The sequence below is a fragment of the Heteronotia binoei genome, chromosome 10 (assembly GCF_032191835.1).
Source record: "Heteronotia binoei isolate CCM8104 ecotype False Entrance Well chromosome 10, APGP_CSIRO_Hbin_v1, whole genome shotgun sequence".
In the NCBI taxonomy this organism is placed as follows: domain Eukaryota; kingdom Metazoa; phylum Chordata; class Lepidosauria; order Squamata; family Gekkonidae; genus Heteronotia; species Heteronotia binoei.
Genome location: NC_083232.1, coordinates 84779366 through 84797163, shown reverse-complemented (window position 1 = coordinate 84797163; position 17798 = coordinate 84779366). Strand labels below are relative to the sequence as shown.

General features: G+C 44.8%; 1 protein-coding gene across 3 annotated transcripts in view; it reads left to right on the top strand.

Annotated features, from left to right (window-relative positions):
• Window positions 1-1690: 1690 nt before the first annotated feature.
• Window positions 1691-17798, top strand: part of LOC132577901 (cytochrome c oxidase assembly factor 1 homolog) — a 113736-nt gene continuing 97628 nt past the window's right edge. The window contains exon 1 of one of the 3 annotated variants that reach the window (XM_060247689.1): window positions 1691-1821. The gene's annotated coding sequence lies outside the window, so the exon portion shown is untranslated. Of the gene's footprint in view, window positions 1822-2305; window positions 2426-17798 lie in introns of those variants that run through there. The other 2 variants (XM_060247690.1, XM_060247691.1) reach the window with 2 other exon arrangements.

Sequence of the window (17798 nt, the reverse complement as noted above, 5' to 3'; positions counted from 1 at the left end):
CGGATATTTTAATCTGCGCTGTGATAATTGGTTGCAATACATGAAGATCTGCTTATTTTTTCGGTTCAGATGTGTAAAACAGCAGAAGCCGTAGCAAGAAATTCTTGTGGATGACATGGCCCTCTACCCTCTGCAACCCGTCAGTCTGATCCTAAACATACTTAGGTTTCAGTGACGCTCACTTCCATGGGAAGGTGCTCAGGCTTTGCAGTATACTGTGCTTTCCCATGCAGATGTCCTCTGAAAAGGAGATTTGCTGTATAACATCTATGCTAAGGGTGGTCAAATTGCGTCTCAGGAGCCACATGTAGTTCTTTCACACATATTGTGTGTCTCTTAAAGCCCACACTGTCCCATTGACTGTCTTGGTAAATGCAATTCAAGTTGCTGTTTCACCTCTCCCCTCCTTCCTTCCATCTATTTGCTTGCCTTCCTTCCGTCTTGCAGCCTTTAAGCATCTGCCGTTCATGTTTTGCAGCTCTCACACATCTGACATTTATTCTATGTGACTCTTACATGAAGCAAGTTTGACCACCTCTGATCTATGCATTGGGGTGCATGCTTACGCCAGAAAGTCTCACTGCACTGAATGGGTCCCAAGGGGTAGCCATGTTAGTCTGTTGTGGCAGAACTGGTAACTGAATGCGGAGTTCCTTTCTTATACACAATTTTTACAATTTAGGCATTGCCTCTATGGGGATCCTGGAGTAAACAGCACGATTGATTTAATTTTGCTGCGTAGTCACAGCTATGGGATAGATAAGAAATGGCATCTTTTTCACTAGCAAGTGTTTGTGTGTTAAATTTTGCAAACTTTCAGGTTCGGGCTGCCAACCAGAGCTGGAGATTTCCCACAATCACGGCCAATTTCCAGGCGACAGAGATGAATTCATCCGTAGAAAACAGCCGCTGTGGCATATGGGCTCTATAGAACATTATACCCCACGGAAGTCCTCCCCTCCCCCAACCACATTCTCAGGCTTAGCTCCCCAAATCCCCAGGTATTTCCCAACTCTATTTCAGGTGAATGCAGAGAGAACAGAAAATAAATAAATAAATATAAAGAAAAATCATAATTGGATGGCACCCTTAGGTTCTTCCTCAATGACTCTTTCACTGCTACAGGAGGTGGTGGTGGCTACAAGCATAGACAGCTTCAAGAGGGGATTGGATAAACATATGGAGCAGAGGTCCATCAGTGGCTATTAGCCACGGCTTATTGTTGGAACTCTCTGTCTGGGGCAGTGATGCTTCATATTCTTGGTGCTTGGGGGGGAGCACAGTGGAAGGGTTTCTAGCCCCACTGGTGGATCTCCTGATGGCACTTGGGGGTTTTTTTGGCCACTGTGTGACACTGAATGAGTGTTGGACTGGCTGGGCCATTGGCCTGATCCAACATGGCTTCTTATGTTCTTTGAGATTGCCCTAGCCAAATACTAGGGATTTTCACGGAAGTGCTCCAAAAAAAGTGCAGCCGGATGCAACTGCCCGGTTTTCTGCGAGATCTGCTCGGGAGGGAACTGCACTGACGCTTCTCTCTGAAAATATATGCGTCAAAAAAAACACAGTCCCACTAAAGCGAGTGACGCTCTTTCCCAGTAAGCAAGGGCTAAGGCCCGGGCAGCGGTTGCGCCGTCCGCGCCAAGCAAAGGAAACCGCCTATCTTCTCTCGAGCTTTTAGCGGGATTTCCCGCTTTGTGTTCTTTGTCCAACCAGGAGTCTCAATAAAGCTGTTGCTGCCGGCGTGCACGGGCAAGATGGCTGCGCCCAGGGAAGAGGCGTGAAGCGTCTGCTCCCACGCTTGCATTGACTTTGCACTGGGTGAGTGTCAGAGATGCATTTGGGGGGAAAAAAAATACTTCACGCGCAAACTGGACTGCCTGTCCCTAGAGATTTCTATGGGTATCCTCGTGAGTCACAACCAATGTTCCCTCTAAGCTGTGGAGTCTTGTGAGCAAAAATTCTACTTTGCGAGCTGCTGGCATTAAAGTTCTGAGTGACTGCATCCATTCGTTTGCTCTGGGGGCATTTTTCCTGAGCCGACACAAGAATGTGTGAGCTGGAGGCTAAAAAAAACCCTGTGAACTAGCTCACGCTAACTCAGCTTAGAGGGGACGTTGGTCACAACCGAGCGGGTGTGTGTGTGTTTGTTTGCCAGACTCGGCAGTTTACGGTAGGCTAAATGTCGTAAAGTGTTTAAAGAAGTCTGGGGTTTTGGAAGCCGAAGGGAATGAAAGGAAGGGTTTCTTCGGATTCTGGAGGCTGTGTATCCAAATGATATTAAAATATACCTGGAGGTTAGAATGAGGGTTTTGGCTTGAGATGGAAGGCTTCACGTGCGACCCCCGCCTTTCCCTCCATCGCTATCTAAATGCTCTGAAGAATTAAAAGAGTTTTGGATTTAAAAGGTCGAGAAACGTCAAATGTGGGTGGGAGGGCGTTAAGAGATAGTAGCAAAAGACGATGTGATGAATTGGGTTATGACTGCAGGAGACGGATTGCTTGTGAATTTCATGGCGTTTTGTATTAGTGTGTGATAACGGAATATGAACGTTTGCTTTTCCTGCTTTTGAATAAAATCAGGGATAAAATCAGATGGGAGTGTGTGTGTGCTATGACCGAAAGTGTTGTTTTGCAAAGATTATCTTTAGAACATGTTGCCATGCTGAGTGAACATGGGGCACAATCTCAGTTCCTCTACTTGTTACTTAAGGATCCCTGTAAGTGGTTTTTAAAAAATGTTGGTTGAGAGCGTTTATATGTTTTCGGACCATTTGCTAGACTGCATAACTAATTAAAATTGAAGTGCCTCTTGGCAACTTGGATTTGAGTTCTGCCCTGAGATGGAAATCTTCACCAGCTACTGGCTTTTCCACTTTCAGTACAAACGATCGCTGAAAACCTGGCCAGCAATTTGTATCCATAGTGCTTTCCCAACGATGTGTTGAAATATATTTATTTGTAGAAAGTCATCCGAACCAGTAGAAGGCTTTTGAAACGTGGGTTAGAAATACATTAAGTGATATTTTAAAAATAACTAGGGCTTCTCCAATATAACCTGGATTTGTTTTGTTGCTCTTTTTGCGGATATGTTGGAATTGCTACCATTGTTTGGGAGAACATATTTAATTTAATAATAAAAAAAGACTGTAGCACTTGAGATTGAATTTAATAACATAAAGTGAACTAAAGGTAGTGGCTAAAACAACAAAAATGATCCACTGTAATGTAGCTTATTCCCAACCAAAATCAATACAAAATGGAGAATTTGGGAGAATGATGCCAGTTTCCCCCTTTTCCCCCTTTATCTTTTTTTTCTTGCTGAGCAATCCCTTTTCCCTCTTTTCTTAATTTGTTTTTCTTTGGCTCTTCCACCAAGTCCTTTGAATGTATATTGGTAAAAGTTGACCCAGTCTAGGGAACTGTGGGGAGAAACTAAAATCCTTCTTATGTCCTGGTTTGATAATGGCACACAAGAGGCTGATGGTAGTTAAAACAACAGACTGTTTTATTTAACTTTGAGGGGAAATGGTCCGATAGGAATCAGATGTAGGACTTATGAGGCGCAAGGCAACAGAAATGAGGGAACTTTGTATAAAAATAAACACCAAAGCATTTGTCACACAAACTGTTTCTGTTATTCAGACCGATACTTAAAACTAGAGGGGAGAGATTTCTTGGCAGTCTCTGCTTTCCGTAAACAAGCGTAAGCTTCTTGGTATCACTTGACACTGCAGTTGGTAAAGGCAGGGACATTCAAACAAGTTTCAGGTTCCCTTCTTAACCACTTAATAGGGATCAGGCCCCCCTTTAGGAGCTATTTCCTTCAGACTAGATAGGGATTACCCCTCTTTTCTAGGAACTATTTCCCTCAGACGTGAATGAGGAATGTTCTTGGTCCTCCAACTCCCTGAGCCCTCCCTCTCACTCCACTGTCAGTTCTTAACTGACTCTCCTAACTGACAAAATTCTTCAGTTAAATCCCTTCACTCTGAATTCTCAGACTGGGTTACAGCATTAACCGTTTACTGTCCGTCACAGAATCTGCTGCTGCTGCTGCTGCTGATAATAATACAATAGAATAGAGTTAGAGGCTCTGGGAGAAGAAGGATACCGTCTGCCAGTTGTCATTAGAGCCCTTGGAACAGTGCCTAGAAGTTTGAAGAAACACTTGCATATTCTGGGTATTGAGCAAATAACACCTGCTCAGCTTCAGAAGACAGTGTTGCTTGGAGCAGCAAGACTCCTATGAAGATACATCTGCAATTCCCAAGAGCCTGACTAGGTCTTGAACTGCAGAACACCACCTACTGGTCAAATATCAGACTGTGACAATTCATAATAATAATAACAATAAGCATTTCACCTGCTGATTCTGCTAGTGTTAATCTCGGATCACAGAGGAAAAACAAACAAAAGTATATTTTAGGAAATCTAAGGTTTGTGTATGTACAAAGCATTTTAAATTTCACATATGTCCGCAGGGTTTGCAAAGGAATTTGAGATTTTTAGATGACTTTAGGTTTCTTATTTGTATCTGATGGTTCCAGCTCTTCATTTCAAAATACTGTGATAACTGAAATTAAGGACTGCAACTATGAGATTCTTAAAAACACATTTTAGATTTAGATTAGATTAGACGAAGATACTAGATTTGTATCCCACCCTTTACTCTGAATCTCAGAGTGTCACAATCTCCTTTACTTTCCTCCCCCACAACAAACACCCTGTGAGGTAGGTGGGGCTGAGAGAGTTCTCACAGAAGCTGCCTTTTCAAAGATAATTGTGAGAGCTATGGCTGACCCAAGGCCATTCCAGCAGCTGCAAGTGCAGAAGTGGGGAATCAAACCCAGTTCTTCCAGATAAGAGTCTGCACACTTAACCACTACACCAAACTGGCTCTCGTTTACGATTGCAATTCATGTATGTCAAGCACTTCAAACCCATTATCTCAGTGCTCCTTAGAACAGTCTTGTAAGGTAGGCCAGGGTCGTTTCTCATCCTCCATGCATTTTGCAAATATAGGGCTCTTCGTGTATTGGTGGCCACAGGTGGAACTGTATGTCTGGGTGCCACACCTGCCAATATGGACTGTTGCTAGACAGCAGTTGCGGGGGGGGAGCGATGTCATGATTTCTAGAGGAGAAATCATTGATTGGAGGAATGTATGGAACCCCCTTTTCCTCTTCTCCAACAGCTTTTCTTCCAACCAGGTTAATTTACAGACAGTCCTGCAGCCTGGTGAATTTTTTTCCATATATAAAAATATGTGTAAAGAATGCTTTTGTACTGAAAAGGAATGTCTAGGCTTATAAGACATGGTTTCCATACCCTCACGGGGAACCACTTGAAGTTCAAGATAGAACTGAGTATCATCTGGCCCAAATACCCAGAGGACTTTTCCCAGTGGTTTCTTGTAGATGTTAACAAGGATGGGACCTCCTAGGGCAGGGTCCAGGGGCAGATCATCAACCCTGCCCCCCCCCAGCATGGCTGTCTGAAGCAATCTTCCAGGTAGGAATGAAACCATCGTAGAACAGCACCTACCAGTCCCAATCTCAGAAGGCAGTCTGGAAAGATACCATGATCGATGATATCAAAAGCCGCTGAGATATCCAGGAGGATCCACAGGGTTGCACTCCCCTTATCCATCCTCTGGGACAAGTATTGGGAAGGAAGGAAAATAGATAATAGATTTTGGGGAGGGAGAGGTGGAAAGAAAGCAATTTTAACTTTAAATGTGTTCTCCAAGCCACCGGCTGGCTTAGCTTGGAGAAGTGATTTAAAGAGATGGGGTGGTGGTGGCTTCAAGAGCCACACAATGCTTGTGAAAGAGCCACATGTGGCTCCCGAGCCGCAGTTTGACCACCCCTGCTCCAGACATTACATTGATCATTGCCTTCTGCCAGTGGGCAAAGACCAGCTAATTTGTTTGGTTTTCCCTCACTGACCATTGTTCCTATTTGTCTTTTTGTTTAGTAGTGTATTTGTTTCACTTTAGGAGTTTTCATTGTCTGCTGCCTTGAGGACCTTAACTTAGGTGGAAAGGTATCATAAAAATGTTTTGGATAAATAAATTGGGAATGAGAAGTTGTGAAGTCATGACATAAAATCACACCTTCCAGGATGATTTTCAGGACTACAAAGTATATAGGACTTGGTTCATAGCCAGCTGAGTATCAGAGCTGCCTTTCAGTTGTAACAGAGGGAATAATTTTCTGGAAGGTTTACGGTAAAAAGCTAAAGGTAGTCCCTTGTGCAAGCACCAGTTGTTTCTGACTCTGGGGTGACGTCGCATCACAACGTTTTCACGGCAGACATTTTATGGGGTGGTTTGCCATTGCTTTCCCCATTCATCTACACTTTCCCCCCAGCAAGCTGGGTACTCATTTTACTGACATCGGAAGGATGGAAGGCTGAGTCAACCTCAAGCCGGCTACCTGAACCCAGCTTCCGCTGGGATCGCACTCAGGTTGTGAGCAGAGAGTTTGGCTGCAGCACTGCAGCTTTACCACTCTCCGCCATGGGGCAGTAGTCCAGGGTTAATGCAGGGGTCCCCATCCCCAAGCCTGTTGGAACTTACGGAAGGCTGAGAGAGGGTGGTGGACACCGCCACGAGATGGCTGTCGTTGGTAGGGTTGCCAGCCTCCAGGTGGGGACTGGAGTTCTCCAGGTATTACAACAGATTTCCAGGCTGCAAGAGATCAGTTTCCAATGGAGAAAATGGCACTTTCAGAAGGTGGATGTTATGGCTTCACATCCTTGCTGAGCTCCCTCCCCAAACTACTGCTTCCCCAGTTTCCACCCTCCAAGTCTCCAGGCATTTCCCATCCCAGAGATGGCAACCCTAATTGCAGGAAGTGGAGGCAAGCACAAAATGGCTGCCCAAGGAGGTGTAGCTGAGCACACACACAAAGGACAGGAAAGGGGGGGGGGAGGAATATAAACACACAGAGGAGGAAAAAAATACCCTGTAATGGTGGATTAGGATTGCATTTCATTTATGTCAAGCACTTCAAACCCATTATCTCAGCGCTAAATTGTAACAGAGGGAATAAAACAGGTGACCGGGGTCGTCTAGAGTTCTAGGCTTCATGGTTCTTTCAAGTTTGGAAAATGTGAGGTTCGGAGGATGCCTTCAAACATGCCCTGGCTTGTCTTGCAATGGGGTACAGAATGACCCCATTTCCAAAATTGCAGTGTGGTTCAATTTGAGCTTTTCCATGAGGCTGTGGGCATGAAGGAAGCTTTGACCAAGCACAAACGCAGGGCTTTTACCTCCTCCTATAAACAATTCAAGTGCAAAGACTGCTTACCCTTGGGGGGGGGGGGTCATTGCAACCCCGAATTTCAAAAGTGTTCTAAATCCTCAAAGCAAAAAAAAAAGTCTATAGATATAAATTATGAAAAAAGATTTCATTTTCACAGTTTGCTCCGCTTTTCTATAAAATGGAGATAATTGGTTTTGGTCCATCTATTTAAACATGCGGGAACAGTGCTAAAATCTTTTTTTCAATATTTTTGGAGTCACTACAACCCCAAATTACGATTATTTTGTTGTTGTTGTTCAGTTGCACAGTTGAGTCTGACGCTTTGCGACCCCATGGACCAAGTCACACCAGGCCCTCCTTCTTCCACCATCCTCCGCAATCTGCTCAAATTCATGTTGGTTACATCAATAACACTGTCCAGTCATCTTGCGGTCCCCTTCTTTTGCCTTCTGACTTTCCCAGCCTCAGGGTCTTCTCCAGGGAGTGCTCCCTTCTCATTTGGTGGCCAAAGTATTTGAGCTTCAGCTTCAGCATCTGACCTTCCAGGGAACAGTCTGGGTTGATTTCCCTTAGGACTGACTGATTGGATCTTCTTGCAGTCCAAGGGACTCTCAAGAGTCTTCTCCAGCACCACATCTCAAAAGCATCTGTTCTTCTGTGCTCGGCCTTCCTTGTGGTCCAACTCTCACAGCCATACATTATTACTGAGAAATTATGATTATGCATAGAGTTTTTTGAAGCCAAGTCTATTGAGGCCAGATTGACCCCATTTTCCCTTTTGATGAAACTCAAAATTAAAAAAGAAAGGTAGTGGGGAAGGGAGAGAGGGACTTCAGGGCACTGCAGTTTGCTGAGGAGAAGGCATAACAAGAGGTTGGTGCCTGTACAAATCTTTCAATGGGTAAATCAGTTCCCTCCCCCCCCCCCATGACTCTGGGGTCAAAAATACCCCAATTCCTTGGGAGGGTTAAGAAGTATCTGTGAGATCATATGCAGCCTCATCAAGGGGCATATGTGTATCTTCCTGGCTTTAACAAAATTTGTGATGCTGTGTATGTGTATGGTGTGCATAATCCAAAAATATGTTTAGCTTAAGAAATGTTTGAGAAATGTCATTATTTTTAAAAAATGAGAAGCCACGACTGAAAATATTGTTGGGTGCTGAAATCAAAGGGCTTAAATGTGTTCAAGTTCTGTGTTAGATAAGGGCATCATGTTACCCTAAAGATCCGTCACCTACCATTGTACAAAATCCTTGGGCTGTCAGCCTCTAGGATGGATCCTAGAATCCTCCCGGAATTACAGCTGAGCTCCATTATATAGAGATTAGTTGCCCTGGAGAAAATGGCAGCTTTGGAGGGTGGAATCTATGGTGTTAGACCCCACTGAGGTCCTTCCCCTGCCTTCCCTGGGATCTTCCCCCAAATCTCCAGAAATTTCCTTACCTGGAGTTGACAGTCCTTGGAAGCGCTGAAGTCTGAAAAAGAGTGCTACTTGACATTTTATTGTTTTTGCAGTGGGTTGCTGCTGATTTCATTATAGGAACACAAACACATGCTTGTATTTATTTTCCGTTTCCCCCTAAAGGTGCCCAGGCTAGAGAGGAAGTGTATTTGAGCCTGGCTTGGATTTTAAACTCCAGCAAATGGCCGCTAGAGGGAGGTTTCCACTGCAAAACAGATGCTGATCTCTTGCTTTCTTTTTTTTTCCGTTGCAATTTTTTTTTTTTTGCAGGCCAGTCTTTTAAAACATGTTTACTTGGACGTAAGTCCCACTGAACCGGGTAGGACCTGCTTCCTTGTAAGCCTGTTTTGGATTGCAGCCTTTAATCTCGCAAAGCCTGTTACGCACCATATGTTGCCTACAAAATTTTCCTTGAGTCCCCTTAGGGATTCCTCCTCCCTGTCTGCCCTATTAAGTCTTTGTTTTCTTTCTTTGTACTTCTCTTTACATTTAGAATAGAGTTTCTCAGGAATCGCTTAAGCCACTGCTGCTTCAATTCAGATGTTTCCTAAATGTCGAAAAGCCACCTGTTTTTCTTTCCTCGCGCAGCTGGCGCAAGAAAGAGCAAGCCTCCTGTAGATACTGGGATGGGAGGATATAGGAATTTTTCTTTTCCCTCTTAAATTATTACTGCATGTGTTTCTTTGATAGCTTGGGGATCACATTGTATTTTTAAAAAGTGTTTGCATTCCCTTTCTCTTCTGACAGAACTGCAACAGGGGCCAAAAAGGCTTTCAAAGTGTCACAGGCATCACTTTCTGTGTCAGGTTGTTATCCTGCTTGTTTGTAAGGAGGTCAAAATGTAGAAAATGCTGCTTTTTTGGGGATTAGCAAGAAAATGGACCAGTTTGCCAGTTTGCATTTGTGTTTCTTTTGTAAGCCATCCTCTCTTAATGCACAACGGTTGTGTCAACATTTTGACAGTGGGGATTGGGGGGGGGGAGTCTTGTTAGGCAGAGCCACGGCATCCTGTTGACACCATTTTGGGAGCAGTTGTGGTTCTTTAGAAATGGTTCTTTCCCACCTTTTTCCTCAGCCCCCTTTAAAGGCAGTGGGGCTTATTCCCAGCGGGGCTTCCTAAGTTCTTGCCTCTTTGGATAGGCACAGCTAGCCACAGTGTGTTTGAAGACATGTGGTGAATGAGGTGAAGAGGACCCTGCTTTGTTCCTGGGTGGGGAGTGAGATTGGGGCAAAGATGGCAGCAGAGACCACCTCTCTCTAAAAATCTGCCACCTTGGTACAGTTGCCTGCCTCAGAGCCCCCCTCTGGTTCCAGTCAGCTGGGAGAGGGGGGAGGGCAGCAAAGGGAGACCTTGGCTGGCAGTGACACACTGTCACTTCTGGTGCCCACTGGGAGTTACGTCATTGCATTGCCAGTGATGTGGGGCACTCTGAGGAAAAATTCTGTGGTAAAAATGAGTTCCACACACAGCGTCCCTGAATTGTCAGCAGCATGATGACGTTGCTTCCGGTGTGTGCCAGCAGTGATGTCGTTGCATTGCTGGTGATGCTGGCCTAAGCCTCTTCACTGCTGGTAGGTTCCTCCCCGCTCCCCAGTTGCCACAGGATGCCTGGGCAACCCTGCACCTCAGACCGTCACCTCTCCCCTTCACTGTAGAGCCTAAACATGGTGGCAAAACTTTATATTCATTACATAGGAGTGTGTGTTTTTGCTAATGAAACAGAAGTTCTGCTGCTTGGCTTCTGAAATGCCTCACAGTCAGGGAGTCCTGCTACGACATGTAAGAGATCCACTGTTTAGAATTGCATTCCATCAGGTCTTTAACATTAGGCGGCCCAGTTATGGACCTCCCTTCCTGAAACCTGGACTTAAAGTTGGGAACTTCTGCTTCCGTCTTCATTGGGGCCCTCCAGAGCCATTGGCAGAAAGGATGCCGCATCTCGTCATGATCAGCATGTTGTTTCATAAGACATTTCCTTTGGGGGCTCTTCCATTCTCTTCCCTGGGTTTCATCTCCTCGTTCCATTCCCCACTCTTGTTGTTAATTCTCCATTATTAATTCTCTCCCTCCTTGCCATTCATAGCCTTGACTGTGGGCGAGGGGTGGGGGGAGCCCAAGCTGGTGTGCTAATCTTTTTGCATTTCCCCTCCATTGTTGTCTGCGCTGAGACCTTTGTTCATTCTTGGCTTGGCTGGAGGCACTAAAACTTCAATTGTGTTCAGTTCGCAGCTGCTGTTCTGTGGGCAAGCTGGCCTGCGTGTCAAGTCACAGCCGACTTACGGCGAACCCTGGTGGGGTTTTCAAGGCAAGAAACCAACGGAGGTGGCTTGCCATGGCCTATCTCTGCATAGCTACTCTGGACTTCCTTGGTGGTAGTCTCCCATCCAACCAGAACTGACCCTGCTTAACTTCTGAGAACTGAAGAGCTAGTCTGGGCCATCCAGGTCAGAACTTAGTCCTTATTGCAGGTGCGGCACACCTCCTCCTAAGCAGCCTGGTGGCTCCAGGCTTTCTCCTTGCCCTGGATGATCCTGTGTCGCTTCATAATGAATACATCAGGGATGTCAAACATGCAGCCTGGGGGCCGAATCAGGCCCCCGGAGGGCTTCTATCAGGCCCTTGAGCAACTGGCTGTCATCTGCTTCCTTCTCCCTCTCTCTTGCTTCCTTCTGCATCACAGCTTGTTTTGCCAGGCTTGCAAAATTGCACAGGAACTACAGAGCAAAGCCTCTATTTTCTCCATTGTCTGAGGCTACTCCCTTGGGAGGGAATGGGGGGAGGAAGAGCTTGCTTTGCCAGGCTCTCTCAATCGCACAGCAGATCTACTGAGTTAAGCCTCTTTTCCTTCTATAGGCTGAAGCTCCTCCCCCTCCTAGTCCCCTGGGGAAAGAAGGAAAGATCCTTTGCCCAGTTCCCTGGATCCCATGGGAGAGCTATAAAGAAAGCACCTTTAAGATCAATGAGTGCTAATGTTTTAAGCATGTTTAAAGTTTTTTTAAGCATGTTTTAAGTGTTTGTCTGTGTCCTTTATAAAGTTTATGTCTCTGCTACCTAATCTTAAATAGGTACACATATGGCCTGGTCCAATGTGGCCCGGCCCGACAACGTTTCATTTATTTAAGAAATGGCCCTGATAACAAGTGAGTTTGACACCCCTGGAATACACCATAACGTTAACATTAGCCAGCCCTTCCAGCATCAACTTTCTGATCCAGAAGGACTGGAATTCTGTTTGGCGTGCCTCAAGGGAGGCAACTTGGTTTCTCCTGCATGAACATGTTATAGATTGATAGGTATCAAGCAACAATTATCGAGGAGACAATGATATTTCCTTTTATTTCACCCAGCACAGGACGAGAACATTTTAAAGGTAGAATTTGGCACATAGGACTGAGTAAAGTTAGGAAATGATGGACTTCTAGGTCCTCGTAATACCTTAATTTGACCGTCTTCCACGTGTGCATTACCATGGCTCCTTTTAATTACCAAATGACATAATGTTGTTCCCAAAGGTGCTACTCATCCTGTGCTCAGGTTGGACATTCTGCTTTTAAGTCAAGGTATCCGGAGCCAACTTCGTTTTGTAATTTGCTCTAATGTATAATCATCTAATAGCATTCCTGGGCGGCATATGAACAGTCATTAAAAATACGCCTGAAGCATCCTATTCTCAATTGCCTCAGTTTCAAGATGGATGTCTAACTTGCAGTATTGAAGTAGTTGTTCAGAGTGGCAAAATGTCAGCTACTTCATGTGGTAATGTGGGGGATATGTTCCTATTTGTTTTCAGCTTGGTGGCTTGGCCTTGACTCTGTCGGGAAAGGAAAACCATTGCAAAGTGGTCGCAGAGTGCCCTCAGTGTTCTGCATTTGTTATGAGGACCGGATCTGACATAAATGAGATCTCGCTGAGCCAGGCTTGTCAAGTTCGGCCGGGTCATGTGTATGCCTATTTAAGATTAGGTAGCAGAGATATAAACTTTATATATAAACACAGACAAACACAATTAAAGATTTTTGTTAAAAAAATCCTTTAAACATGCTTAAAACATTAGCACTCAGTGGTCTGAAAGGTGCTTTCTTTGTGTCTTTCCCATGCAATCCAGGGAACTGGGCAAAGGAAGCTCTGGCTTTTTCCTTCCTTTCCCAGGGGACCAGGAGGGGGAGGAGCTTCAGCCTATAGAAGGAAGAGAAGGCTTGGCTCAGTAGCTTTGCTGTGTGATTGAGAGAGCCTGGAAAAACAAGCTCTGCCTTCTCCCTTTCTTCCCCAAGGGAGGAGCCTCAACCAATGGAGGAAATTTTTTTTTGCTCTGTAGCTCCTGTATGATTGAGGAAGCTTCGCAAAGCAAGCTGTTATGCAGAAGGAAGCAAGAGATATGGAGAAGAAAGCAGATGAGAGCCATTTGCTCGGGGCCTGATTTGGCCCCTGGGCCACATGTTTGCTCATGTGTGTAACCCTGCTGTTCATAGTCCCCAAGACTGAGTAGAGGAGAATTACCAGCTGCGGTGGTTTTTTCTTCTTCCCTCTAGTAACCCGTAAGCAAGGTTTGAGAAAGGTCATTCTTGTTTTTGCTATGCCAGTCTCTTCTGCGTTTCAACAGCGCAACAGAGAGAGGTTCAGTCCATGAACCAACATGCGGTGACGGGAGAACTGGTTAACTTCCTCTTTGTCATTGGCACTGTCTGATGCCCTATCAGGGAGCAAAAAAGCCTTATATATTAGTGGTGCAGAAGAGTTGGTATTAATTGCTAGATTGGATGGAATCGTGGGATTTTGTATGGTAGTCTCAATGCAGTGCCAAAGTTTTGGCTTTTGGACTGTCTTTTCTAAACTTAGCAAGGTGACCAGGAGTGGGGAAGGAAAGAGCAATTGATGGAGTCATTGGGTGTTTAGAGCTTGGCTCTTGTATTGGGATATTTGCCTGGATAGTAAGAGGCAGCTTGGACTTGGATAAACCAGACTAGCCCAGTCTTGTCAGATCTCGGAAGCTAAGCAGGTTAATTCCTGGTTACTACTTGGATGGGAGACTGTCAAGAAAGTCTGTGTTTGCTACCCAGAGGCAGGCAGTGGTAAAGCTGTTCATCTTTTGCCTTGAAAACCCTATGGATTTGTAGGTTGGCTGCAAACTGATAGCAAAAAGAGAGAGGGAGTTATATGGTGATTGAGGCATACCACCAGCCACAGAGAACAAAAGCTTGAGACTGAATGCTGACCTGAATGTGGTAGACGGTGGCTCAGTGGTAGAGCAGAAGGTCCCAGGTTCAATCCCTGGCATCTCCAACGAAAAAGAGTCCAGGTAAATAGGCATGAGAAACCTCAGCTTGAGACCCTGGAGAACTGCTGTGCCAGTCTGAGTAGACAATACTGACTTTGATGGACCCAGTATAAGGCAGCTTCATATGTTTATATGTTACAAGGTTCTTGTGTTTGTTTTTTATTTATACAAAATTTTCTGCCCTCCTATAGGTTGGGGGACAGCACGAGGACTTCATATCAGATGTGCAATGGGAGTTTTTTGGGCCTCCCCACGAGTTACATAAGCCTTGCCTGCCGATGACCATGTTGCATGAGAAGAAGCTGCTTCAGTCTCCCCTGACTCCACATGGTTTTTGGGTATTTGAACTACCCTGTAGAGTTGCTATTAGCATCACACTGAAATAGCCTTATTTACATGGCTACAAATCTTGAGTCAGCATAGGTCCTACAAGTAGATGACTGCTCTTCCGCATGAAATAAAATAGCCGATCAAGGGAGACACTTAATATAACTGTGTCCCTATGCAATAGTTTACTGAGCTTATTATGGGGTGGTGGATAGCTCTGAAAATTAATCTCTCACCTGAGATCTGAGACAATTGAGGATTCTACCACTTCCACCTATATCATGTGTAGAATGACTAATGCTCACAGTTTTGCACACATGTACATTGTCAGGTGTCCACTGCGATTAGCAGGCAAATTTAATAGTGTGAAAATTGACACTAATGACTTGTGATGACTCCTGGTCCGCATGACATTGTCCCTCCTGAAGAGATTTCTCACCCCTTTCTCAAATGCCAGAAATCGTTTCCAGGAAACACAATAAGGCATAAAGCCAAAGTTCTGTAGCAGATATGGACCGGAGAAGCAGATGGTGCTCTTCTGTTCTCCAGGCACAAGGAAACATTGCCTACTGTATCCAGGCCTTTTAGTTGTGCCACCTGAGAATGCTAAATGCAGAGAACACCTGCAGTACTCACAACAACACGGTGAATTTAAATCCTTGTGCGGTGAAAAGCTATGCAGAAGGTAAATGAAGATATTTGTTAAGTTACCTTCAATACTGAAAATGGTTGCCAGGGCTGAGTGATAGGACATAAAACAGATTAGGTCATTAGTTCTATAGCGGTTGATCCAGGCACGCTATCTGCCAAAGTACATCAGTCATTGGGCACTGGAGGCATTGCCCACTCCATGCACAGATGGTGGAATTTTCCTGTGTTTTTTGCTGTTCCTGCAACCCCTTCCTGCCTCTGGAGGAACAATTTTCAGAGACAAGGGACCTTCATGGAGGAATAGCACGTAATTTGGAGGCACTACAGGAAGAAGTATAAAGGGGTGAAATTGCTTTCCCTTCCTTTATTTTAGCAAGTGGTGTTTCACCGTGTAAAAGGGTTAGTTTCATCCCCTTTGTTCTTCCACGTGGATCCCATGATCCTAGGAATGATTTTTCCAGGTATGGTAGGGGGCTGTAGGAATGTACAGGAATGCAGGAAAACCTTCATGCATGGTCAGTTGGCCCATTTTTGTAGGAACTGTGAAATCCATCCTGTGAAGAAAAGAACCTGTAGACCAGGGGTGGCTAAACTGCAGCTTGGGAGCCACATGTGGTTCTTTCACACATATTGTGTGTCTCTCAAAGCCCCACTGCCCCGTTGGCCAGCTTGAAGAAGACATTTATCTGTAAATCATTTATCCAAGCCAAACCAGCCAGCAGCTTGGAGAATGTATTTAAAGTTGTTAGGGTTTGTAGAATCTTTCGGGCTCAAGTGCCATGTTCTACTGGAGAAAGTTTTTCTTCCAGACATTTCGTTCTCAGCTGCGGAGAACATCCTCAGTGGCGTTGCGGCCGGAGCAGGCGTTCTGACCTTCTTGGCTGCTGTGCATTGAATGGTGCAATGCACAGCAGCCAAGAAGGTCAGAACGCCTGCTCCGGCCGCAATGCCACTGAGGATGTTCTCCGCAGCTGAGAACGAAACGTCTGGAAGAAAAACTTTCTCCAGTAGAGAACGGCACTTGAGCTCGAAAGATTCTACAAACCCTAATGATGATTCCAGCCGTGAAAACCTGAAATCTTTGATATTTAAAGTTGCTCCCTCCCTCCCTCTCTTCCTCCCTCCCTCCCTCATCTGACATTTATTCTATGTGGCTCTTACGTTAATCAAGTTTGACCACCCCTGCTGTAGTCACTGATGAAGACTATGCCACACTATACCATGTTCTTGCATGGAAAATATGCTTATGCAGGAACTGATACTGTAAACCATTTGGGTAGCTGTGGATTTCCAGTTTACATAAACATGCTATTTACAGTGCTTCAGTTATGCCCTGCCACATATAGTTGCCATTTAATGTGAAGAGGGCACTGAGTGGCTCTTCTGTGCATGTACAGCATTGGTGCATTTATTTATTTATTTTTTTTAAAAAAACGTTATTGAAAGTTGTAAATGCATACAATAAGTATGTTCTGAACAAGAACCATTAGCAAATACAGAAGTAGAAAATTACAATAGTGATATTTTTTCTTCCCTCCTAGTAAATAATATTACTAAAAATGTTTGCAAGTCGGTCAAAATAATATTAATAATACTTAATAGATGGCATTAATAGCTTCTAGAAGAGCCCATTCGAGAAAGGGCGAGCTATAAAAAGAAAATAATAAATAAATAAATAATATTCCTCTTGAGTTGCTAAGAATTCTGAAAAGGGAAAACCAGACCGTACAGCGTTGGTACATGATACTAAACCTGCCTTTGGGTTTTGCATTTAATTCCTTTGTGGCTCTTCTTTGTAAGAATCTGGTGACATTTGAAGAGTTGCTGAGCCCAGAGATCCCCATCTTGTTGGCAGTTGTTAAGCGTCTCTCAACTCAGGCCACATATGGGCTACAGACTTAGGTTGGTTGTTCATTATTATTTATGTCCTGATTCACACTTCTTTCCAAAATGGAAAGTACATTCTGTATAAGGTTCCAAGAAGGTTGCCCATAGAGGCACTGAGAAGGTACGAGACTCGGTTTGTTTCAGCAAGGTTGTAGCGACCAGTGCCTTTCAAACATACTCTTAGATCAGTGGCTAACCGTTGGGTGTGATCACACTAGGAAGTTGCAGTGGTGGTTTCCTGGCTTTGAAAAAGTCAGTGCAGTTTAAGGTGCTCTGCAGCAATCAGACAGCGCACGCCCAGCTGCCGAGGCAGTCACAGGCCACAAATGTGCCAGAGGAGCATTCAAACATCTCCTGCGCATGCATGGGGCATGTCCATGGCATGCCCTGGCTGCAGTTCAGATGGCCAGAAAAGCACCATGGAGATGCAGCAAGCAGTTTGCTACCAGGTACTTCCCGATGGCTATTTATTCCATTCTTAGCTCATCCTACAGTGCGGGGGGCAGATGTGCTCGTGTGATCGCACCTATTTTATCCGGAGGAGAGGGATGGCTAGGGTAGACCAAATTGCTTGTGTGATTGCACCCATTCTCCCTTCCCGGTGAGCCCTAGGAACTGTGCTTCTGCTGAACGATAAACCTGGCTAGCAGGAGATTCTAAGCACCCTCTTCAAACTAGGCAAAGACAAGAATTTTGAAGTGCCGTAATTAAAGATTTTAACACCGAGTTGTGTTCTGATGTATTTCTTAAGAGCAGAGAATGCTGAAACAATTTCACCCACATTGCAGATGTCTGTCTTTTGTCATCCTGAAATGCCCAGAATTCTCTTGCAGAAGCCATGGCAATTAAAAAAGCAGAAAACCCACATTATGTTAGCTTCGAGTGTAAGTAGGTACCGGTATATCCTCTCTTTGGTCTCTGA